Source organism: Piliocolobus tephrosceles, chromosome 12 (genome assembly GCF_002776525.5).
Source record: "Piliocolobus tephrosceles isolate RC106 chromosome 12, ASM277652v3, whole genome shotgun sequence".
In the NCBI taxonomy this organism is placed as follows: Eukaryota; Metazoa; Chordata; class Mammalia; order Primates; family Cercopithecidae; genus Piliocolobus; species Piliocolobus tephrosceles.
The window spans coordinates 120,434,180-120,459,418 of NC_045445.1; the positions used below are offsets into that span (position 1 = coordinate 120,434,180).

At 36.1% G+C, this 25,239-nt stretch overlaps 1 protein-coding gene across 3 annotated transcripts in view; it reads right to left on the minus strand.

The window, feature by feature from the left end:
• Nucleotides 1–25,239, minus strand: part of DCAF8L2 (DDB1 and CUL4 associated factor 8 like 2) — a 178,037-nt gene that overhangs the window by 57,880 nt on the left and 94,918 nt on the right. For 2 of the 3 annotated variants that reach the window (XM_023202198.2, XM_023202197.2), the window contains exon 3: nt 14,358–14,434. The gene's annotated coding sequence lies outside the window, so the exon portion shown is untranslated. Of the gene's footprint in view, nt 1–14,357; nt 14,435–15,230; nt 15,331–25,239 lie in introns of all 3 variants that reach the window. The other variant, XM_023202196.2, reaches the window with a different exon arrangement.

The window sequence follows — 25,239 nt, forward strand, 5'->3', positions numbered from 1 at the left end:
CTCCAAGAAGCCAGAAATCTGAATGTAACACCTTCAATGACAAGCAATTTTGTGGTAAATGTAGGTATGTCCATACACATAAAGTGAAAAGGAGAGCTATGTTATTTGGAAGATATTTGGAAGATGCCAGTCACTGTTTGAATAAACTACACCTCTTTCCCCCCAGAATAATATTCTACATCACTCCTCTTATGTTCCTAGCTGCTTAAAAATATATTCAACCATATCAAATATATGACTGCATGTTCAACAGAAGCACGTTATGATCAACCTCTTCAAAACAGAACTAGCATTTTTCGAAACTCAAATCTAAATCCTTCTTCTTATTTCTACGAATGACATCTTCATATTTTCAATCTCCTAGGCTTCAAATCTGAAAAGAGAATTCCGCTCCCTGTTTCTCACTAGGCACCACCTATCCTCATTCAGGCTGTCCACATAATAAGATGAGTTTTAAATTTTGACAATCTTAGTGTGAATTCAATCTCTGCCACTTGCTGGTATGCAATTTTTGGCCAATTATGGACACAGCATTCTGAGACATCCCTTGTTTATAAAATAGAAATAATAGTACATATATCATAAGCTAATTCTGATGATTTTCATTACATGCAAATCTTTGGATATTCCATCGCTCAATATCTTCATAATAACATCCACACTTTGAATGAAAAGGGGACAGAAAAACAGAAATAGATGTTTCAATGAAAATTAGCTATCATCATTAATTTTTTGGTACTTCTCTTACATACAACCATGTCTTTCCAGCAAATAGCCAATAGTTTAGCAGTGGCACATATAAAATGATTTAGGTAGAATTTTAAAACTGTGTTTTATTTCTTAATGAATTGCAATTATGTCTATTTTTTATCATCTTGACATAGATTTAAATGTGCCGTATAAATGCTTAGGAAACAACATTATCTCTCATCTATATTTCTCCTAAAACAACTTTTCAGAAATAAGTGAGACAAAAACCCACATCTATTTAACATAAAAAATGATTTATAGTATAAAATCAGCTATTTTATGAAGAGTTATAACCTGGTTAGATTCATATGTTAATGAATTGCTGCAATTTGATTTAGATCTTAAGTGTGATATTTTGTCAGCTTTTTTCCTCAATATATTAAATGTCATTCTGATAGAATGATAAATGTGCATATATCTAAAGAAGTTTCAGGTAAATGTGCAGAGAAATACAGAAAAATTGCTTGGCACAGGGAAATGCGTTTTCGTCCTTCATTTTAAAAAATGCTTATTTCAGTGGTATTTGATGACACACGGGAATATTAATAGACATGAGCCTTTATGCTCTCAATTTGTAGTTCTCATCTCAGTCAAGAGAAGCTTCAAATTATTTCTAATTTAGGGATATTAGTTGTTCTAAAAAAATGACTTTTTGTGTCAATTCAATTGAGTTGTAAATAGTTTATACCAGAGTGACTACTAAATGTGTAGGTACAAAAGAGAAAAAGAGCAAAACTCAGTTTGGCATGCCATAGCCAGTGAAGGGCACGGTAGAAACAATGAGAAAAGAGAGGAGGGAAAGGCCAGATTAGAGGATTTGTAAGCCATTATAACAATCTGGCATTTTATTGTGCTTATAGTAAAAGGCTATTTTTTTTTTCTCCTTTTAGTGGTGAACAATTTCATGTAATTCATATGTCAGCAAGATCACCTTAAAAAGATCTGGTGGTCAGCCCTTGGTGGGCAAGAGTGCCTAACTCTGGTAAGATAAGGCCAGAGAAATGAAAAATTGTATCTCTTTCTACACTTTGAAATATATTTGTCTGAGAAAAAATTAAGAGCCATAGTCAAGACATGCATTCTGTAGATCATCACATGCTCTTTAATTCCCCATACTTTTTTTAGCCAGCCTGATTTACACATTTTTGTTATTGAAATGGCTATGGATGGCATTTGAGGTTGCAACCCAAATAAACATTCAAACTAGCAAAGACTATACTACTGCTCATAAATTGCATGCATCCAAGCTCTTGACCTCCTCTAGTTTATCTTCTTTTATTATTTAAAAAATAATGTATGTGGTTAAAAAAAAGTAAAAATGTACAAAATTTACATCACAGAAAGTTATAGTTAACAATATTAGTATCTTAAGATTATTTTCTGTCATGATTTAGTCCCTCAATCTCTCTTCAGAAATATCCCCTACTGACAGACAGGGTCTTATGTATCCTTCAAAAAAGTCTCTTGAGTATATGCATATATAATTATATGGAATATATACATTTTCTTTACTTTTAACATGAATAGGACTATAATAGCCTAACTCTATTTCTTTATTTTTACTGAGCAATACATACTTTTGTTCCTATTTTCTTATTTTTCTTTATGGCGCTTAATCACTACATTGCATTATATGACATTCATTATGTGTTTGTTTTTCTGGTTAATGTCTGCTTCTCTCACTACATTTTGAAATCCATAAAGGCAGGAACATTGTCTTGTTCATGGCTGCATCAATAATGCTTGGAATGTAGTATGAACTCATATATTTGCTGAATGTATGAATGAATGAATCATTTATATTGTCTGCTGTCAGCCTGTATCCTACTCTTCCTAATGGCTTCATGGCCTTCCATTCGACAAGTAACAGTAATTCATACAACCATCTTTCAATTGCTAGTTATAAAGGCTATAATGTGGCAATGTATTCTTGTATGTATATCTTATGGTGGTCTGGGCGCGGTGGCTCACACCTGTAATCCCAGTACATTGGGAGGCCGAAGCAGATGGATCACCTGAGGTCAGGAGTTTGAGACCAGCCTGACCAACATGATGAAACCCGTCTCTACTGAAAACACAAAAAATTATCTGGGTGTGGTGGCGTGCACCTGTAGTCCCAGCTACTTGGGAGGCTGAAGCAGGAGAATCACTTGAACCTGGGAAGCAGAGGTTGGCAGTGAGCCAAGATCACACCATTGCACTCCAGCCTGAGCGACTGAGTGAGACTCCATCTCAAAAAATCTATCTATCTATCTATCTATCTATCTATCTATCTATCTATCTATCTACCTACCTACCTACCTTGTGGTGTATATGTGAGTGCATTGTTATATATGCATTTTGCATACATTCATTCAATAAAATGCTAAAGGAAAATTGATAAATCAAGGTATGTGTGCTTTCAAATTTTGTGGATATGGTCAAATTGTACTGATAAAAAGAGGGAATGATTTAGAATCATAGCAAAATACTTTTCCCATATGCTTTTGAATCATCAGTCTGGGGCCTCTGATGCCAGGAATAAACTGAATACATCAGGGAAAACGTTAACAAGATATTTCGTCTTTTGGAGATTTGAGTTTCTTATCTAGAAAGTGGGGTGATAATAAAACCTACCCTGAGTGTGATTTCAAAAAGAGGAACTTATTTTTGGGTTAAAAAAATAGCAAATGAAAACCAAAAAAAAAAAAAAAAAGACCTCCGTGTAGTTACTCATCAAATATACTTATATATTAATAATTTAGTCATAATTTTCTCATTGTCATCATTAGAGACTGTACATTTTCTCTCATGGGGAAAATATACTTTTAACATTTTAAAGTTTTCTAACTGGACTTTTACACCAAATATGTCTCACAAGAGATACTTTTAGAATATCCTTTTTTTGTTATTGTTAGACAACATGTTTTAGAAGAAAAAGCACTAGGCAATAATAATAATACAACAAAAAAGCTACTATTTTTGAATAATTATCATAGATGGTCATCATATTAAATGTTTTGCAAATATTTATTTGATACTCATAGTTGTTCTTTTGGGTTGTACATTATTATTTCCATTGTATGAATATAAAATAAAACAAAGCAATGCACAAAAGCTTTAAATAGCTTATCCAAGGCCACAGACCTAGCCTTGAAGTTAAGAACTGTGAGCTCAAGTCCTACATTTGCCCTTGACTTGCTTAGGTGAATTAAGCAATTTAATTTCTGTGTTCGTATTTTGTGGTCTCAAAAATGAAGAGGAGAGATTGGATGGTCATATATGTTTCCTTGCAATTCTAATATTTATCAATGTTATCGCTGTAAAAAAAATGCTAAACTTCATCATGATGGGCCCATTCTATTTTTTATTAATTAGATAATTAACCAGTTTTTCATATGTGACTGAAATCTTTCTCTATTTTATCTAAGCCCATTTCTTTTTATCTGATACTCTACATACAGAACAGTTTTCCACTCAAAAACAATAATTAATTCACTCTTTTTATTCTATTTTTTGAAGAGGCAAAAACTTTATTTAGCCATTTAATACAACCAGATTTCTCCCTTTCAGTATTTAAAAAAATTCTTGGGCATACAATTAAATTCTTCATATTTTTAATGAAAATATAGGCTCAAATTAAATCTAAAACTCTAATAACAGTTTCAGCTAGGGAACTAAAGACAGATACCTTTATAAAGATGAGTACCTTTATAAAGACAGAAGGATCTCTTATTCTTTTCAGAGACAGAGTCTCAGTCTGTCACCCAGGCCAGAGTGTAGCACCTCCTGGGATCAGGCTATCCTCCTGCCTCAGCCTCCCAAGTAGCTGCGACTACACACATGCATGACCAGGACCAACATTTTAAAAAATTGTTTGTAGAGGGGATCTTGCTATGTTTCCCAGGCTGGTCTTGAACTCCTGGCTTCAAGCAATCCTCCCACCTCAGCCTCCCAAAGTGTCAAGTTTACAGGCGTGAGCCACTCTTCCCAGCCCTGATTTCTTAATGCCTTAGTATCATTGTGTTTTTAACACTTCCCAGATTCATGTGGATTTTATTATTATATTGCTGATATAGTTTAAGGATGACTTTTAGTTGCCTTTTGCTATTTTAAAAAGAATTTCAGTACTTGCAACTAGTTATTGATATTAGTTTCTCTTGCTACCTTATTTTGAAGTTTTGAATATCTGTTTGTATTTTTTTCCTCATTCAACTTTATTCACTGAACAGGTTTTCCCCCCTGTTGCTCAAGTACATTTTATTCTAAAAATAACAACGTGATCAAGAACTTTGATAAATATATTTTACTTCATTTATACAGTCATTTTCCCTCTGTGCAAAGATTTTATTTTATTTTCGTGGGCACATAATAATTGATACATATTTATAGGCTACACAAGATATTTTGTTATATGCAGAGACTGTGTAATGATCAAGTCAGGGTATTTGGGGGTGTCCATCACCTACAGCAGGAGTCCTCAATCTCTGGGTCATATACTGGTACCTGTCCGTGGCCTATTAGGAACCAGGCCATACAGCAGGAGGTGAGTGACCAGCGAGCATTAATGCCTGAGCTCCACCTTCTGTCAGATCAGCGGCAGCATTAGATTCTCATAGGAGCGCGAACCCTATTGTGAACCGCGCATGCAAAGGATGTAGGTTATGTGCTCCTTATGAGAATTTAATGCCTGATGATCAGAGATAGAACAGTTTCATCTTGAAACCACCCCTCAACCCAGTCCGTAGGAAAATTGTTTTCCACAAAACCGGTCTCTGGTGCCAAAAAGGTTGGGGACCACTGACCCAGAGCATTTATCATTTCTATCTGTTGGGAACATTTGAAGACTTTTCTTCTAGATACGTGGAAAAATACAATACATTGTCATTAACAATAGGACCCCTAATCTGCTTTTGAACACTAGAACATATTCCTTTTATTTAAGTGTACATTTATGGCCATTAACTAACCTATCTTCATCCCCTACCCCTTCCCAGCCTCTGGTAACCACCATTCCATTCTCTATCTTCATGAGATACACTTTTTTTTCCAGCTCCTACATATATATGAGTGAAAATGTGCAATATTTGTCCTTTTTGCCTGGATTATTTTACTTAATATAATGACCCCCAGTTCCATGTTGCTGCAGACGAAAGGATTTTATTTTTTATAGTCAAATAGGATTCTGTTGTCTATACATATATATCACATTTTCTTCATCCATTCATCTATTTATGGACACAGGTTGATTTCATATCTTGTCTATTGTGAATAGTGCTGCATTAAACATGGGTATGCAAATATCTCTTCAATGTACTGATTGTCTTTCTTTTGGATATATAACTAGTAGTGGAATTTCTGGATCATACGATACATCTATTTTAATTTTTTGAGGAACCATCATGCTGTTTTTCATAATGGCTTTACTACACTGCATTCCCACCCGCAGTGTACTAAAGTTTCCCTTTGTCTGCATCCTCACCTGCATCTATTTTGCTTTTGTCTTGTTTTTGTCTTTTTAATACTAGCCATTCTAACTGATGTGAGATGATGTCTCATTGTGGTTTTGATTTGCATTTCCCCGATGATTACTAGTGTTGAGCATTTTTATATGTTTGTTGGACATTTATATGTCTTCTTTTGAAAAATGTCTATTCAGTTCTTCTGCCCATTTTGAAATCAGATTATTTGATTTTTTTTTTTTTTTTTTTTTTTTTGCTATTGAGTTATTTGAGTTCCTTATATATTCTTGGTATTAATCCATTGTCAGATGGATAGTTTGCAAATATTTTCTCTCATCCTGTAGGTTGTCTTTTAACTCTGCTGATTGTTTCCTTTGCTCTGCAGGTTTTTAGCTTGCTGTAATCTGATTTGTCTATTTTTGCTTTTGTTGCCTATGCTTTTGAGGTTTTACACAAAAATATATTTGCCCAGACTAATGTCCTGAAGTGTTACACCAATGTTTTCTTCTAATACTTTCAAAGTTTCAGGTCTTACATTTAAGCTTTTAATCAATTTAGAGTTCATTTTTGGTGTGTAGTGACCGATAGGGATCTAGTTTTATTCCTCTGACTACGAATACCTAGTTTTCCCAGAACCATCTATGACAGAGGCTATCTTTCCCCAATGTAGGCTCTTGGCATCTTTATCAAAAATAAGTTGGTTGTAAATGCATGAATTTACGCAGTTATTGATACAGTAATTGAATGAAATTGTCTTATGGTACAAAGTCTTGTCACCCACAAATTATTTCTTTACCCCAAATTATTATTAAACTATTGACAGATGTTCTCTAAGGGCCTGCCCCTAGTGTTCTCCTTTCTTAAGAATGATAGAGGCAATATCAAACTTCTTTATCTTGTCACTTAAATTTTTCCCGCCTCGATTTATTTTTACATATTTCTTTCAGATAGAATTGGAAAACAAAAACACTTCTTGATTTATTCATAAGGTATCCATTTCAAAGCAAGAAGTTTCTTTATAATACTCTAAATTGGAGGGGATATGCCGTGGAGTCTCAGCTTAGTGCACAATGCTGATGAGAGGACACTGCATCCTGTTCTTAAACCGATTGGCTACAGTGATTCCCAAGAATATTGACCAAAAGGGTCTCATCATAAACAGAATGTGAAAGTAAACATGAGTTGACATTCTAAGAAGATAAAAAGGTAAAGATAGATATGAGATTAATGGAGGAAAGTCACAATAAGATCAGTAATATGAGTGAGTGAGCATTGGGTTACTAAAATGCTAAAAACAAGTCTGCAGAATCATATGTAAGAGCTCATATCTATGTAGATGGATAGCTTGGACTTGATGGCCTATACAGTTGTATATATTTAGTTCACATCAAAGATGTCCTACCATGTAGAACATTATATTAAGTGGAGTCATTTTTGACATACATTCATGATACATGGTTCCATCTACTGTAATAGGATTCACCGTACATTCTGAATGCCCTAAATGCAGCATATTTATGGTTCTGACATTCATTAGGGAAGTTGTATTTGCTATTAGTCTCTGGACTAGTCTCAACCTCTTTTTTATCATCCACCTGTATATTTTACCTATTTGTGCCACTATGAAGCCTACTTTCACTGGGCATAAGCTAGTCTTTGCAATTTAAGCCTGCAACAACTTAATGAGTTTTAATACATGTAAAATTCTGCTTTAGTCTTTTCTGATGAAAATAGATGCTGGGATAGGACGTATAAGTGTCTGATGTATCTCAGATGATGAGATCCTGTGTCTCTGATGCTCAGAAAATGGCCCTCCTTCCCATACTGCTTCTTCTTTGTTTCCTAATGACACAGCTGTGCAAATCCTACCTGTGGTCACGTTTGCTGTCACTTCTTCTCTTTTGGTTCCAGACATCGTTAGCTCTTTGAGGATAGAGATAATGGCACTGTCTTCTTTGGGTACCTCTCACTACTTTCAGTTGGTATTCAATGAAAAAGGGTACTCAGTGAAAGGTCATGCAGTTAATGCAAAGAACGCTGATATTCTTAGTCTTGCCACTAGGCGGCGATATTTTGACATGACAATGAGGTCTCTACTATAGGTGTATCCTAAGTTAAACATAGGCTCTGAGATGAGGATGTATGTTTGATTAATTTAAGAAAAGGATCCAAAGGGAGGTAGTGGAAGCCAAGGAACAGTGCAATCTCAGGTGAACACCCTTCAGAGGACAGCTTCAGCACGATCCTCCTGGGGAACTCTGGAGAGTAAGTTACGTCTGAGTTATCCTTACACCAGGCAAGGGAGTGAACTTTCATACTTCTACACTGTTCAGTCATTGGTTAAAGGCCACACTGGGAGGGATGAGCATATCAACTCCCAGATGTCCCAGATGCTTTACAATCTCTTCACCTGTGGGCAAAAGCCCCTTCAGCAGCTTGAGGACTAAAGAGCTGTACATTAGTACTGATGCTTGGAAGGGAAAGGGAAGTAAATGGTACAAAAAGGGATTTGAAAGGATCTTGCAGGAGCATGAACATTAACAGCCACAAGGTAGCTAATACAATGAAGATTATAAAGGGCTTTGTTACTACTGTGTATGCTGATGAAAGTACAACTTAAATAAAGCTTTAAGAAGTGTATAGAAGTCTAATTTGGAAGGTGAAACTAAAACTAAAGTCATGGTGAGCAAATGCTATTCACTTCCCATATCTTGTTCAATGATGGTTCAAATCCCAGAGCCACCATACCCCTCTTCATGCCACTTGAATGAATAATATGAAGCAGAAGGGTGAAGGGCAGAGACTGACAGTGGGAAGGGCGTTTGAAGCTCTCAACAGTGACCACTGGCAAATCAGCACAGATAAAGCCAATTATTTTTCCTTTTGTTTCATGTCATAAAAAGAAAGATTTGCCAGTAAGAAACTGAAATTTAGATTAGGAATGCTCAAAGCTAGGAGGACAAAACTTTATAGAAGTACTCAATGTTCAGCTACTAATTAGTCCTTTCTGAAGATACTAGTTTTAAAGAAGCCTAGTATGTGTTTATAATGATCTCTGGACAAACTGTTACATGTTTATGTGAAGTGTGGCTGGGTATCATTGTAACAGTTGCCAGCTACTGCTTGTTTGTGAGGACTAAAGTTTTAAAGGATTATTCAAATGGAGCACTGACCCAACTCAGAACCTCCAATTCAATATCTTGTAGCTCTAACAGGAACTATTAAATGTGTCAGAAAGACAAAGAGTCAATATAAAGCACATAAAACTTTACAGGATTTTTTTTCTTGAGAAATACAGTCTTATTCCTTTAAATAAAGGACTCTGGGAAGACTCTTGGCAGCTTAAACAACATATAAAAATACTCATTTTGCCAACATCGTGAACTTGCATTGACTTGAATCACAATGACCCATAATCTTTTGTCATATGGAAATTTAATCTCTATTAATCTACAACTACAAACAATATAATTCCATTACATAAATGAAATTTATTGACAAATGTGAGGTGTTTACTCATTAAATAGGCAGAAGAGTTTTATCAAGAAGGTCTAAACCAGATAAAATAAATTACTCTAAAGTAAAAGGGAATAATCTGTCATTATTGGATACTCTTTAAAACAAATTATTTTATTTTGTTTTATCGTATATCCTTTACAATATTTGTGTTTCCTTCCTTAATTTCATAAGAAATTCCTACATTCAGAGACCATTCTTAAAATTCATTTACTAAATACATCATCAATTTGACCTTAAAAAACGATTTTACGTGTCTGGAGAGTCCCATTTTAAAATTAAAACCAGCTGGGCACAGTAGTTCATAACTGTAATCCCAACACTTTGGGAGGACGAGGCAGGAGGATCACTGGATGTCAGAAATTTGAGGCCAACCTGAGCAATATAGTAAGCCCCTGTCTCTACAAAAAATGAAATAAATTAGTTTGGCCTGGAGGTGCGTGCCTGTAGTCCCACCTACTTGGGAGGCTGAGGTGGGAGGATTGTTCAAGCCCAGGGGTATAAGGCTGCATTAAGCTATGATCACACTACTGCACTCCAGACTGGGTGACAGAGTGAGACCTTGTCTCAAAAAACAACACCACCACCAACAACAAAAACCAAGAAACACGACTCCATTTTATTTTGATATTCTGTGACTACAAATAATTCTCTGAATTTCTACATGTTAATCATATAATAAAATTAATTTTTGTAGCGTAAAAATATGCTCTGGGAATTTTGGGTTAGAAAATACGTAGTATCTGAGCAATCACATAGTTTAGATCACTTATAATAAGAAATCTGGGGTCCAGAAAGATTCAGAGAGTAAATGCTTAAAATGTTGACTATTTCTGAAAATTATTTTAATAGCAAATTGTTCATAGAATTGATATATTACTTCAGCTATGACAATATAATTTTAATCCAATCACATAAGGTAAATATAGAGCTCTTAAATAAAATGTATTACTATTGACTGATATATTTTATGTAATGAAATATACAATAAATGATTGACCTGACTGAAATAGATGTACTATATATTTTTGTTGCTTTAGTTTGTTTTCATTAGTGAGATATCACTTTAGAGTGGACTTCCCAAAGAAAGTGAATTACATTTAGGGCAGTGCAGCTCTAATGACCTGGTTACTTTGTCACCCATTCGAGAGAAGAGGCCTAATATCTCACAATCTAGAGATACAATATTACGTCAGACCTATTCCCTGTCTCTACTTCTACTTATTGTTTCTACTTTTGCCACTACTTTACCCTCTTTCTACACTTAACTTTATTGTACAGTCTATAATGACTCAGGGTGTCTGCTTACTTAACATGTGGTGTGTTTGTGTGTATTTAATCTCTGCCTTTGCCTTTGCTATAAACCGCTGTGTCAAGCCCAAACTTACACAGAAGACTTGATTGCTTCTTTTATTCACTGCTGAGTAAAAGGCTTCTCCATTAGCCCAGCTCAAAGGCATGAGCCAACCTATAGATATCTACCTCTAAAACAGTACTCCACCTTTGTTCAGTAATCATTGGCCAGAGAAGCTCTTGATTTTTCTCTAGCATTATCTTCAGTCCAACCTTCAGCAAAGTTATCCCTGAATGACTTCATCTCCCCAGAGTATGCTTCTAACTGAACAAGAATGCAGATTTAACCTTCTGGATCCAGCTATCCAATCACCTGAAACTGACTAAATCAAGTTTCTTTTCACAGACAAAGAGTTTTCAAACATATCAGGATCTCAAATGTATCTCCACTTGCTTGGCAATGCCTGAAATTCCTGTATTACAGGACACAGCTTTTCAAATAACAATTGAAAGTATTAAAGTGCCAATTCTTGGCTGAGGTAATGCAAGGAGGTCAATTAGTCAGTCGTTCAACTATTCTAAAGGCTTGAGTTTTGATACTTTCCAGTTTCAGAGAAAAATTGGACACTGGCATTGGATGGGCAAACAAAAAAATAGAGATAGGGACAGATAACCTGTGAAGTATAGAAAAAAATGTAGAAAGGGAAGGCCAAGCCTCAGTGAATACAATTTTCAGTACTTAAGATATTTTTAAAAATTATTATTCTTTACTTCTAACTTTGTGCAAAAGGAGAGGAGTGATTTATAGAGTGTTTTTATTGTTTTTTCTCATACACATTCACACTCATGCTTACTTTAACAATGCTATTATGATCCTGCATGACTGCCAACAGTGGTTGACATGCTTTATGAAGTCTTTTTTTTTCTAACTCAACTGCATTGTAGAACGGTTTTATTACCTTGGGACTTGCAGGGCAGGAGCAAACTTTCACAATCCTGCCATAGAGATATGACAACTCTTAGGCTCTGTGCCACTGTTTAGTCCATAGGGACCCTAACAAACTCACATTCTTATAGGTCATTCTGATGAACCTCTAAAGTGATGAATTTTTGCTATAGGATCTAGGAAGAAAGAAAGAAATGGCATCCTAAATGTTTGACTATGGTGCCAGGGATGGATAGAGAGAGAGTTTTTTACTACCCCAGAAATTTTTTTCTGGAGTCTTGTTGATCTGATACAAAATAAAGGATATATTTACACATCTTGATTTCCTTACCCACTTAACATTCTTGGGGGACCCCTTGAGGTATTTGAGAAATGTGCCATTTAATGTTGTTCTAGCTAGATCTATTTGCTGGATAAAGCAAAAGCCTGTTCATTTTAGTGGGGCTCAGAGCAAAGAATGCCTCTCTAGCTGGTCTAAGGTACAGAACAAATATCTTTGCCAACTGATCCTTATAAAACAGCATATGCTGTGTTGCTTGAAGTGTCAGAGGCAGGTGGCAATGTGCAATCAAGCCTACTGTAAACCGTGAAAGAAGAATAGCTGATGAGGACCCAAGACTTCTGTAGCAAAGTCACGCCTGCTTTACCAAGTTTATTTTCTTCTTGAGAAGGAGCTCTGGATCAGCTCACAGAGGCTGAATCTTAGGCCCGGGGAACAATGTCCCGGGATATCTGACCCCAGCTGCTTGTCATGAACTGGATACAATCTATTTCTCCTAGCCGTAAAATGTGGTATACTCAGAAGCTCTTAAATATCAAGTGAAAACAGCACTGAGCCCAAGCAGGTTCTAAAGGCATTAGTAATTTGCATAGGCAGATAGCTCATACATCCAGAGTGCCTTACTCCTGCCAAATTACTTCCCCTTCTTCAAACCACATCTGTGGCTTGATGGGTAATTTCCTATAACAAATTAAATAGGGAAAAAAAAAAAAAAAAAAAAAAAAAGCTCAAACTGGAATTACAGAGAGCTTTGCCTTACAGCAAAAATGAACTACTATAGCATTACAGTCCCAAGGAGGACTCTTCAAGGTAAATGAGAAATAGAATCCTTCCACCAAGAGGGATTCAAGTAGGAAGGAACACTACTGATCTTTGGCTCCTAGAAATATTTACTCCCTTTAACTTATCTGACACTTTTCTCCTTTCTCTTTTTGTCTTCCTCTCACATTTCTAGCCATCCCATCCCTGTCCTTTCTGAAGACCAGTCCTCCTCCCCATAGCCATTACTGAGTTCATCAGCTTTAGTTCTAAATTATCTTTTCCTTCCATCATACATTTCCATCCACATACATTCAAAGTAGACAATTTTACATGACTTCACTTGTCATAAACACAATGATGACACTTTCATTTATATCTTTAGCCTAGGACTCTGAGCTCCAGATCTACATACATTTTTCATTATGGAAAAATACATATAACATAAAATTTACCGTTTTCACCACTTTGAAGCATATAGTTCAGTGGCATTAAGCACATTTACATTGTTGTGCAACCATCAGCAACATCCATCTCCAGCACTTTAAAAAATCTTCCCAAACTGAAACTCCATACCCATGAAATAACGCCCTTCCAGCCCCTAACAACCACCATCCTACTTTCTGCCTCTACAAATTTGCCTGTTCTAGGTTCTTCAGATAAGTGGAATCATACAATATTTGCTCTTTAGTATCTAGCTTATTTCACAAAGCACAATGTTTTTAAGGTTCTTCCATGTTGTAGCAAGAATCAGAATCTTATTCCTTTTTAAGGATGGATAATATTCAATTCTATATATACCACATTTTGTTTATCCATTTATCTGTTGATAGACATTTTTGTTGTTTCCACCTTTTTGGCTACTGCGAATAATGCTGCTGTGAGCATTAGTATACAATTATATGTTTGAGTCCCTGCGTTCCTGCTTTCAATTCCTTTGGTTATATATTCAGAAGTAAAATTTCTGGATCATATGGTAACTCTATGTTTTATTTTTTGAGGAACTTCCATATCATATGCTTTTGATATATTTACATGCCCCTTATATTTGAAAGTGACATAGACACTTCCAAATAAAATAAAATAAAATAAAATGTTTTGTCTTTCCTCTAAAACATAGTCTTCCATTAGTGTTCTCTTGGAGAATGGCACTGCCAAGCAGGCAGATAAGCAAACCAGAAAATAAGAAGTCACTTTTGATATAACCCTCTTTCTCACCTTTCGTATCATCATCTTGCCAGTTTTAACTCTGAAATATTTTTGAATTTATTTATTTCTATCTCTATCATCATTTATCTAGAAATAAACCTCATTATGGTTCATCTGATTATTTTAACAACCTCCTAACAGATTTATCTACATCCACTCTTACCTCCTTATTAGCACCGCTCCACAGTATGGTCAGAAAGTTCACATGTGATACGATTTTCTTCAGTTAAGAAAACACATCTGCAACAGCAGCAACAGTTAGAGTCAGTGTCTCATTAAGGTTATGGTAATCTACTGTTCTTCAAGTCCAGTAAATATTCTGTTACCCATCTGCTGAAAATGTTCAATAGTTTAATAACGTTAGGATAAAGAGCACGATTCTTAATCTGGCCTGCAAGGTCCTGCATGATATGGCCTCCACTTTTTCTGCTTTTCCTACTTTTCCTAAGCTTTATTTCTCACAAACCCCTGCCTCATTTTCTGATCTCCCACCATACTAAGCTTCCTTGGGTTTTCAATTAATTATTTCCTACTTCAAACAGGACCACAGTGAACAATATTCTCTCCAACTGGGAAACTATCCTCCATTCCTCATCACCACATGGAAGCTATCCTTTACTTCTAAGATCAGGTGAAACTCCTCTCACAGGCTCTCAATACATTTCTCTTTTTCTTAGCTTAACATAGAGATATTTCTACATTTTATTTGTTTGGGGTTTTGATTAAAATATATTTTTCCTATTAGAAAATAATCATCAGGAGTGCATCAACCATGTATACTTTTTCAAAATTTTATATGTCTAACAGGTAGAATAGTTACTGGCGCAGAGTGAATGAATATTCAGTGTTTGTGGGATGAAGGAATGAATCTGTTTATGTCTCTGTGTTCCTCACCAGAATTCAACTGCCTTTATCAGAGAAGAGCCAGCCATTGACTTATTCACCTTGGCATCTCCAGCATCTGGCATATTTAGGGCTGAACAGAACACCATAATTTCAATTTCAACAGGGTCTTTCGAATTAGCCATGAGCATACCCTTGTCAACAGTTAGGTTTCTGCTCCTCTCATAACAAGGAAAATCCTACAAACTACATCCCTTTTCCTTTGTAGAGTAGTTGGCTCTCTCTTCTTTTTTCTGGAGGAAGAAGACAGCATTTGTTTAAGCAAAAAATTAAGATAAGCAAAGAAAAGTTTGGAGAGAGCTGGTAAAGAGAGCCAGTCTAGGCAAACTTGTCCCGGGGGGATGCAAACTACTTCTAGTTGTCTCAATTTGTTGAAATAGAGAAAAATGCATGCACAAAATCGATAGATGAATACTGAATGCCAAGAGCTACAATAATTTTCTCCAGTTAAGAAAACACATCCACAACAGCAGCAACAGTTAGAGTCATTGCCTCATTAATGTTATGTTAATCTACTGCTTTTCTTCAAGTCCCATAAACATTCTGTGCTGACCAAACTGTGCTGACAATGACCACTCCTACTTATTTGGACTCTTTCTAGGTGGTTCTAATCTCTGCTCTTCCTCCAGGGATGTCTTACTCACTATTTTGGCAGAAAACATGAGGTTAAAAGGCTTTTATTCGAAATGTCGTAAGGTAACACAGTTCCATTGTTAAGATTCTAATATTGTATAAGTAGACATGCATTTATTCATATATACATATATACATACACAAATACTTAAACTCCATATGAGACCATGTAAATTCTTATTGAAACTTCCTTTGAAATTTCAGCACTTTAAATTGCTATTCAAGACTATAGTGACATATGTGTCTTCAAAAATTAGTATTAATCAATGCCTTTTATGATTGTACCTGAAATATTTGGATTTCCCTGCCTCAGCACCTAGGACTCAGGTGAATAAGTATAAGTTACTATTAGAAGCCTACAAAGAGATACAGAGTACTCAATTGTGGTGTTACAGGGGAGACTTTAGTGGAATTGAGAACTCAGATTGCTCTAGGCTTGGGAACTGACTCAAGATTAGAAATGGGGTGATAAACTGTGACTTTCATGTTGGCTTAAGGCAGGACTAAAGTTTTGTTTTCTTTTGCTCTACATTTAATTATGCAAATTAAACCAGAACTTAAGGTATTTTATGATTAATTAAGCATCGCCAGAGATCCTTGCAAGTCACAGCCTCCCGTGGCAGCGGATTACTCTGCTTTCTGTGCTACCTGCTGTGATAACCATGTCCACTTTGTTTCTAGTGGTTTACTGTGCTCTACAACCTTATGATCCCACGAAGCTCAGAAGACAGTCAAATTGCATTTCATCCTACCAGCATCCCTGGCCTAAAGCCAATAAAGCACTCTTTAAATCTTTGTGTTGTCATCACCTATGTCTTTCTCAAGGCCTTGGTGAAGCAAGACTCTTTAGGTTTGAGAGTGGCTATGTGAGTCACACAGCATTCTTACTCTTAAAGAATTTAACAGACACATGAAAAAGTGCTCATCATCACTCGTCATCAGAGAAATGCAAATCAAAACCACAATGAGATACCATCTCACACCAGTTAGAATGGCAATCATTCAAAAGTCAGGAAACAACAGGTGCTAGAGAGGATGTGGAGAAATAGGAACACTTTTACACTGTTGGTGGGATTGTAAACTAGTTCAACCATTATGGAAAACAGTATGGCAATTCCTCAAGGATCTAGAACTAGATGTACCATATGACCCAGCCATCCCACTACTGGGTATATACCCAAAGGATTATAAATCATGCTGCTATAAAGACACATGCACACGTATGTTTATTGCAGCACTATTCACAATAGCAAAGACTTGGAATCAACCCAAATGTCCATCAGTGACAGACTGGATTAAGAAAATGTGGCACATATAAACCATGGAATACTATGCAGCCGTAAAAAAGGATGAGTTTGCGTCCTTTGTAGGGACATGGATGCAGCTGGAAACCATCATTCTTAGCAAACTATCACAAGAACAGAAAACCAAACACCGCATGTTCTCACTCATAGGTGGGAACTGAACAATGAGATCACTTGGACTGGGGAAAGGGAACATCACACACCGGGGCCCATCATGGGGAGGGGGGAGGGGGGAGGGATTGCACTGGGAGTTATACCTGATGTAAATGACGAGTTGATGGGTGCTGATGAGTTGATGGGTGCAGCACACCAACATGGCACAAGTATACATATGTAACAAACCTGCATGTTATGCACATGTACCCTAGAACTTAAAGTATAATAATAATAAAAAAAAAAGAATTTACCTTCTATACTATGTCAATATGATTCAAAGTGCTTAACATAATGACATCCAAGTTTGCACTAGTCAACTAGAAAACCATTAAAGTTTCAGCCAGGTAACCAACTAGCACATTGGATACATACCTTCTACTAAATTAATACATGTAAAATAATCAGTCTGGTTTAGAAATACATTACACCTTCCCTTGTCTGCCAATTTCACAATCTGTTTTCATGATTATTTGCCAAAATTTTTACAATGTTTTTTAGTAAACTCCTTCAAATAGTTTTGCTTGAATGCTTCTTTTAACTATTTTTGCTCTATACTTCAGTATCTCTCCCCACCAGGTCATGTTGAATTTGGATGTTGACTCCCAGTCAAGCAACCATTGTGACAAAAAGGGACATGTTATCTTCCTCAACTAAGAGATGGGAGACAGTTTATGGAGGCAAAGGTGATATAATGGAATTTTAGAGAGTGTTTTGGATATTCCAATTCTTCTGTGTCTTCTAAACCTAACTATTACATTTACTAAAATATTACTCTTTTTCAGGTCTGGATTCCAAATTTCACATTTTTAGAGTTTGACTTTAAATGATAAAAAAATTACTTGGAACAAGGAAGAATCACATGGAATATTCATAAAAGCAATTCCATTTTTGTTCTCTTCAGTACCTATAAGTGAGTGTAGTTCACTTTCCATTGGATGTTAAAAAGGGCAGGTCCCTTGATTTCTCAGCTTACTCTTAAAAAGCAGAAAGTCCTATGTTCACACTAAGTCACAAATAAAGCCTCAATTCTGAATTGAGACTACCCGATCCAAAATACTGTTCAATCCTTTCATCTCAATTTGTAGATAAATTTTCTTTGACCTTTCTACAACCGCGGCCTGCTGCAAGTGGAAACCTGTAATTTGAAAAAAGGGAATATGGGTGGCATCATTTTCTCTCCCTGCCTAACATTTCTACTCCACCTTTGGATTCCTGAATCCCTGCCAATGTCAAAGCATTGGGAGAGACAAACAGTGAGGGAAATAGGAAAGTTCTCTCCTGACTGACATTATTGTACAATGGCTTCATGCTCTCTGAACACGAACATGAGAAAGTCAGTGTGCACATCTTTATAGATTTTTCAGAGGTACTAACTACTGCTGGGCTCTCTATCTCTCATTGGCAGAGGTGATGCATTCTATTTCTCCAGCTTCTATTCAACCTTTAGACCCTAGTTTTCTAGTATTTTGCTTTTTCTAATTTTGTCTAGGCAGAAAAAGCCCACAAAATTAGTATTATTGACCAATATGAATTTTATTTTTACTACAAATAGGCAGAGGGGGTACAATAAGTAAAATAAATACCGTCTATCAGTATTTATTTTTGAAATGTAACAAGTTACACTCATATACACTTTCACACTTCCTTTAATCTCTTAATAATGACAGGTCTGTATTCCAGTTTTACAGAAAATTAAACTGTTAAACTGAGGCATAAGAAAGTTAGCTTGCCAAATGTCACTTAACATAATAAGTGGGAAAGTATGTCTGACATAAATACCCATGCTTTTAACTACTATGCTATTCTAATTCACTAAACCAATAATTAATTTGATTCTGATAATCATCCATATTTGTAAAAGTTTGGAAATGTGTGGGCTACGGTGGGTGATTAAAGGGTGATTAACCCCATGAATACATACATGTACTATATTCCCATAAAATAAAAAGTAAAGAAATGAAAGTGACTAAACGCCCCGGGGCAAGCTGCCTGGTCTGGTATTTCAAATCTTCTACTTTCTAGCTGTGCAAACTTGGACAATATACTTAAACACTGTGCCTTAGCTACCTTATCCATAAAACATTGATACACATACACTATTGTATTTTATGAAGGGTTGTTATGAAAAATAAATGAATTAATACATGTGAAGTACTCAGAAAAGTGCTTGACATATACATGTAGTATATGTGGTTGTGTGTATGTATGTGTATATATACATATATATTTATATGTATATAGTATGCATATTATTTATATATAATACATACATATATACATACATACACACAACCACATATATACACATATATGTATATTATATATGGATATATATGTGCATGTATACATGTATGTGCACTTATACATACATATGTATATATAAGTTAGCTCAGAAAGTTTTCTACACATAGAAAGATTCAGTAGAGGTTACAAATTATTATTATCCTTACTAATATTATACCTAACCCCAAATCTTTTTTTTTTTTTGAGATGGAGTCTCATTCTGTCACCCAGATTGGAGTGCAGTGGCACTATCTCGGCTCACTGTAACCTCCGCCTCCCGGGTTCAAGCGATTCTCGTGCCTCAGCCTCCTGAGTAGCTGGGACTACAGGCACCCACCACCATGCTGGCTAATTTTTGTATTTTTAGTAGAGATGGGGTTTCGCCATGTTGGCCAGGCTGGTCTTGAACTCCTGACCTCAAGTAATCTGCCCGCCTCAGCCTCCCAAAATGCTGGGATTATAGGCATTAGCCACTGTGCCTGGTCCTCAAATTTTATCTAAAATTCAGGTTGATATTTGGATTCATTAGAAGTTTTCAGAAAACAAAGTATAATAATATAAATTTAACATAAATATTTAAAAATACTTCCTAGTCAGCTTGCTTTAGGAGTAGTGTGTGCATATTACTGTGTGTGAGTGTGTATTTGTGTGTGTGTATGTGTGTGGCGGGGGTGGGATGATAAAGTTACCCAAAACTTCTTCAGGGCTTGTGGGGACTCTGATAGGCCTCAACTGTGCATTTAAGTGAAGATGTCCTAAGGAGAAATTTCATCTTTCTTCAATCTAAAATAGTATAGCAGCAGTTGCTAGCTTTGTAACTAATTCAAATAATATGCAGACATTTTTTTCTTATCACTCCAACTGGAAATTCAAATTTGACACGTGAAAAGGCAATGTGAGAGATTTTGAGCAAATAACTGTGAATTACACTTTATCTGAAATTGAGGGATTTTATTTATCAAATATAAAGGTTTGCCCTGTAGTTGTCTTGGCCACAAGTCTTCAGACTGCATTAGTAAGAAATAACTTTTTGCCAACCTCGTTTATTCCTGCTATAGGTGAAGGCCATTTTCTCAAAGTGATTAACTGGCAGTAGAACTCAATCCATTTATCCTTCTTAGGCTTTCCTATTGTAATGCATTGCAATACTCGCCTCTCTCTGTGAAGCTACAAAGAGGCAATGGCTGTGAAACCTTGAAGGTGGAGTTTCTTAAAATGAAAGTCTAAGACCTAATGAAATTGTTCCAACATTATGTTGGGAAGGTGTAGGAAAACGTAGTGTTCTTCATCTTCTTGAGTGGTATGCTTGGCAAATGTTGTATTTTAACTGATGGCAAGCCAGGGAAAATGATGCGAATGTCACTGAATAATTAATTAGTATAGCCAAAGGAATGTTTAAAAACGATTACCCAAATAGCCCAGGCCCTGTGCTTGGCATTACCTCAGTCCCTTGACTACCTTTAGATAAGCTGATCTGTACAAACTGGTGCGCTCATAGAACATTTCCATCCTAATAATATTGACAGATCATTTTACAGCAAATATCTTTGCTTAGAAGCAAGCACTGTTTGATATAGACTCTTTATATATGTGAAAGTTGCTTTGATATATTTCAGCATGCTTCTCTCTAGTTTGTCAGTTTCTAACATTGTATACAGAATTTTGTTTTCGGATGGTATTTTCATTCTGAAGATTTTCATCCTATATTAAGATAGGCTGTTTATGAACTTAGTTAAAACCACTTTTAGTATAGCCTGTAAATTTCAATACTTCATACTGGGTTCACTGTTTTAAAATTGACATGCTTTGAGATTTCAGTGAACTCAATTCATGACTTATTTTGAAAATGATGCTCCCTAAATATATTAATACTACTGAGTAATTCTGTATTTCAGTTAGAATTATTTTAGTTGAAAGTGACAGAAAACACAGACAAAATTATATTTAGCAAATGGGAATGCACAGTCCAAGAAGCTCTGAAGACCAGGTATGGCTTTTTAAGATCTCAAAAGTATCTCTGGGTCTTGGATTTCTTCTGTCTCTTGGTTCTTCTTCCTCTGGATTGACATCATTGAAAGTAGGTTTTTATCTGACTGAGGATGGAAAACTATTATCAAAAGAAAGTGGAATCAATGCCGGACAGATAAAAATGTTCACTATAATATTTAGAAATCGATTCTTCTTGTGTATTCAAGAACGCTTCCCCTTTAAGGATGTGAATTTGGAATATGGCAGAGAAGAGAGTCCTAAGCTTTAAAGCATGTTAGAAATTGCTCATAAAGCATTCTTACTAATGTCACAGGAAGTATTACTTAATAGTACTTAAGCATTTAGTAAATTAAATGAGAAATACATAGCAGTATTTGAGGCAGAATAAAGATGAATTTGGTGAAAAAATAAAAGTTATCAGAAAAACCAGAAGGTTTATTTTTTAACAGTTACCAGAATGTATGTAGCAAGGTACTCAGTAGCAACCAATTACTGGTAGAATTTACCCTGTTATTGTGGTAGGCACAAATTAGTATGACCACCTAGATTACAGATTGTTAAGTGGCCATGTCTGTGATTATGGTAACATAGCAAAATCCTCTGTGTTTTGGACAAAGAACATAACCCATATTGGGTAATCTCAGAACCTCATACCACCCCCTCCTCAGTGTGTTTGACCTAAAGAATGGACACAGGACCTGTTTTAGTCTATTTATGTTGCTATAAAGGAATGCCTAATGTTGAGTAATCAATAAAAGAGATTTACCTGGCTCACAGTTCTGCAGACTATACAAGAAGCATGGCACCAGCATCTGTTTTTGATAAAGGCCCAAGACTGCTTCCACTTATGGCAGAAAGGGAAGGGAAGTGATGTCAGAGTGATGAGAGAGGAAGGAGAAGAGAGAGGGGAGGAGGTCAGGCTCTTTTCAATAACCAGTTCTTCCGGGAATTGAGTGAGAACTCACTCACTCCTAGGAGGACAACACAAACCCATTCATGAGGGATCCCTTCTCACAACCCAAACACCTCCCACCTGGTCCCCCACTCCAATGCTGGGGGATCAGATTTCAACATAAGACTTGTTGGGGCCAAACAAACTATGTCTAAACCATAGCAAGACCCAAGCTGGGTTATGTAGATTCTTTCCTTGATATTCTTTAAACAGTATTGAAAGAGCTAAACCAATCCCATCAGCACCCGTCACAACACTAAAAGGATGTAAGCTCAAAAGAGCCTGCAGCAACAACCCACTTCACGGGAAGATATTGTTTTGAGAGCATAATTTGGCACGTGAAGACAAGCAGAGATAGGAGATAGAGGGGAATGCCCCACAGCATTTTGCTTACTAATTTTGGTGCTCTTTCAGGCCAACTCCAACTCACCCTCCCCAGATAGTCCAGCCAATAAGCAGGACTTTAGCATAATTGAGTTCAGCTGTATGTTTGTTACTTGCAATCGGGGCCCTGACTGAACCAATCTCTTAGAAATAAATGAAAACATCAGGGAATATTTTAAGAAGCACTAAACAAACAAAAATAAAACCAAACAAAACTCAGGAAGTATGGTAGTCACAAACTAAAAAAAAATAGCACTATAAAACAAAGATTATGTAATTGAGATTAGAGAAATTTGTTTCTTCCTTTCTTTTTAGAAATACTGGGTAGCTTATTTAGACTAACCAAAACTGGGTAAGTAAATAATCATTCTCTGAGGAAAAAATATAATGGTAGAGCTCTGTGAATGAAGCTTGTCTTAGAAAGAGATTCTAACAGTCAGTGATAGTTTTGGGGATTGGAAAGGCCAAGACCAGGGATACTTTTCAACAGAAAGCTCCATAATATTTAAAAGTAATAAATGTTTTGTATTATTAATTTGGTAAGCATGCATCATTTTCCCTTTATTGTTTGACAATACCCACTTTTTATGATGGAGCGAGGCAACAAGAATATTATTATTTTAAAAGATAGGCATTTCTCATATTATCTTGTTTTGTAAAATTAGGAAATATAGACTATTCTATGTTATGCTCACATCCTATTGGGCCCTCTTTACTATCTGTGTGCACGTCTTTCCAGTGAGCTCTTCACTCCTATCAGCCAGTACCTCTGGCCGAAAAATCCCGTAGAATTTCTTTTCTTTTTTTTTTTTTGAGACGGAGTCTCACTCTGTGTCACCAGGCTGGAGTGCAGTGGCACAATCCCGGCTCACTGCAACCTCCACCTCCCGGGTTCAAGCGATTCTCCTGCTGGGATTACAGGCACCCACCACTATGCCTGGCTAATTTTTGTATTTTTAGTAGAGATGGGGTTTCACCATGTTGGCCAGGCTGGTCTCAAACTCCTGACCTCAGGTGATCCGCCCGCCTTGGCTTCCCAAAGTGCTGGGATTACAGGTGTGAGCTACAGCGCCTGGCCAGAATTGCTTTTTCTGAGTAGAGGAAACCAGAAGTGCCCAGTAATTTATGATCTCCCAGGCGATGTTCCTAACTAACTGACGGCTGGTCAGCTGTTTGCAGGGGTGTAAATATTCCAGCCCCTTTGCCCTCTGGTTGAGACAACTCTAGGTGTGGGCCACACTGTGTCCAGAAAATGGTAACTTTAAGACTAACTCAATGTTACCCTCTGTAGGACTTTGCTTGACATGCTTCTTTCTGGCATTTTGTTTTCCTCTTTCCTATTTCTTTCCCATTCACCTACCGTTTTTTCTCATTGTTCGTTTGCTTGTTTGATTTCCCTTACAAAGACTACCTGATAAGCCACTTTCATACAAATCCTCATCTTCAGGTCTGTTTTTGAAAAACCACACTGAGTACAGGATGCATCCTATATGCTGACAAACAGGTTAGCTGGCAGGATGCATGTAGAATTAAGTCTTATTTCATTTTTTTCTCATTTCTATAGGCTATTTGTCCCTGGTAGAGATACTTTTTCCCCATGCCCAGCAATCTTGTGATTTGCATATTGGTAAAAATGCAGTGATGGGTTACGTGGCAAGGGGCCTTTCCTTGCTTGGGAAGAAGACTTACTGACTGGAACTACGTCTTTATCTTGAAAGCCTTCAGAACCACAGCCATCACATTAAGAAGGAGCACTCTAGACTGATAACGTATGCCTTGCAACTCTATTCTTTATTAGTGAAAGGACATCATAGTTTCTATCAATTCAATTTGTAAACTTGAGATCTAATTCATGCTATAGAAGTCTGTATCTTTTCTATGTAAAATAACAAAATAGCAATATTTGAAATGAAACGTGATAAATTAATCAGTACGGTAATGATTATTCAAGAAAAGAATTACTGGGAATTATCTTTCATAACGTAAAATGCTCACAGAAGAGTAAAGATGATTTGCTTTCTATTTTTAAGTATCATGAGAAACAGATATTCTCTTTTTCAATCTTCCTTATTATTTAGTATTTTTAAACAAAGCCATAACTCCAAATAACTGCTTACTAACAACATATTTGAGTCAGCCAGAATTTGATTTGCTCAAGCTGACTTTGACTTTTGTGGCTTCTAGTTTGTCTTTGTTCTCTCACAGTTACACATAAGCTATCTAGTACTGTGTCCTTCTCTGCCTGAATCTCCTTGCTTTTATAAAACAGACTTCTAAAACCACTGTTTGACTTATTTTTCCCAAAATAAATCTTACTTTTAGCTTTATTTTTGCTTAGTACATTTCTTTATTTATTTGGGGGTTATTAAAAAGATGGTTTGCAGATTTACTCATTGAACTTCCTGTGCAACCTAACCTAGTTGTAGCTTAACAAGAAAAGA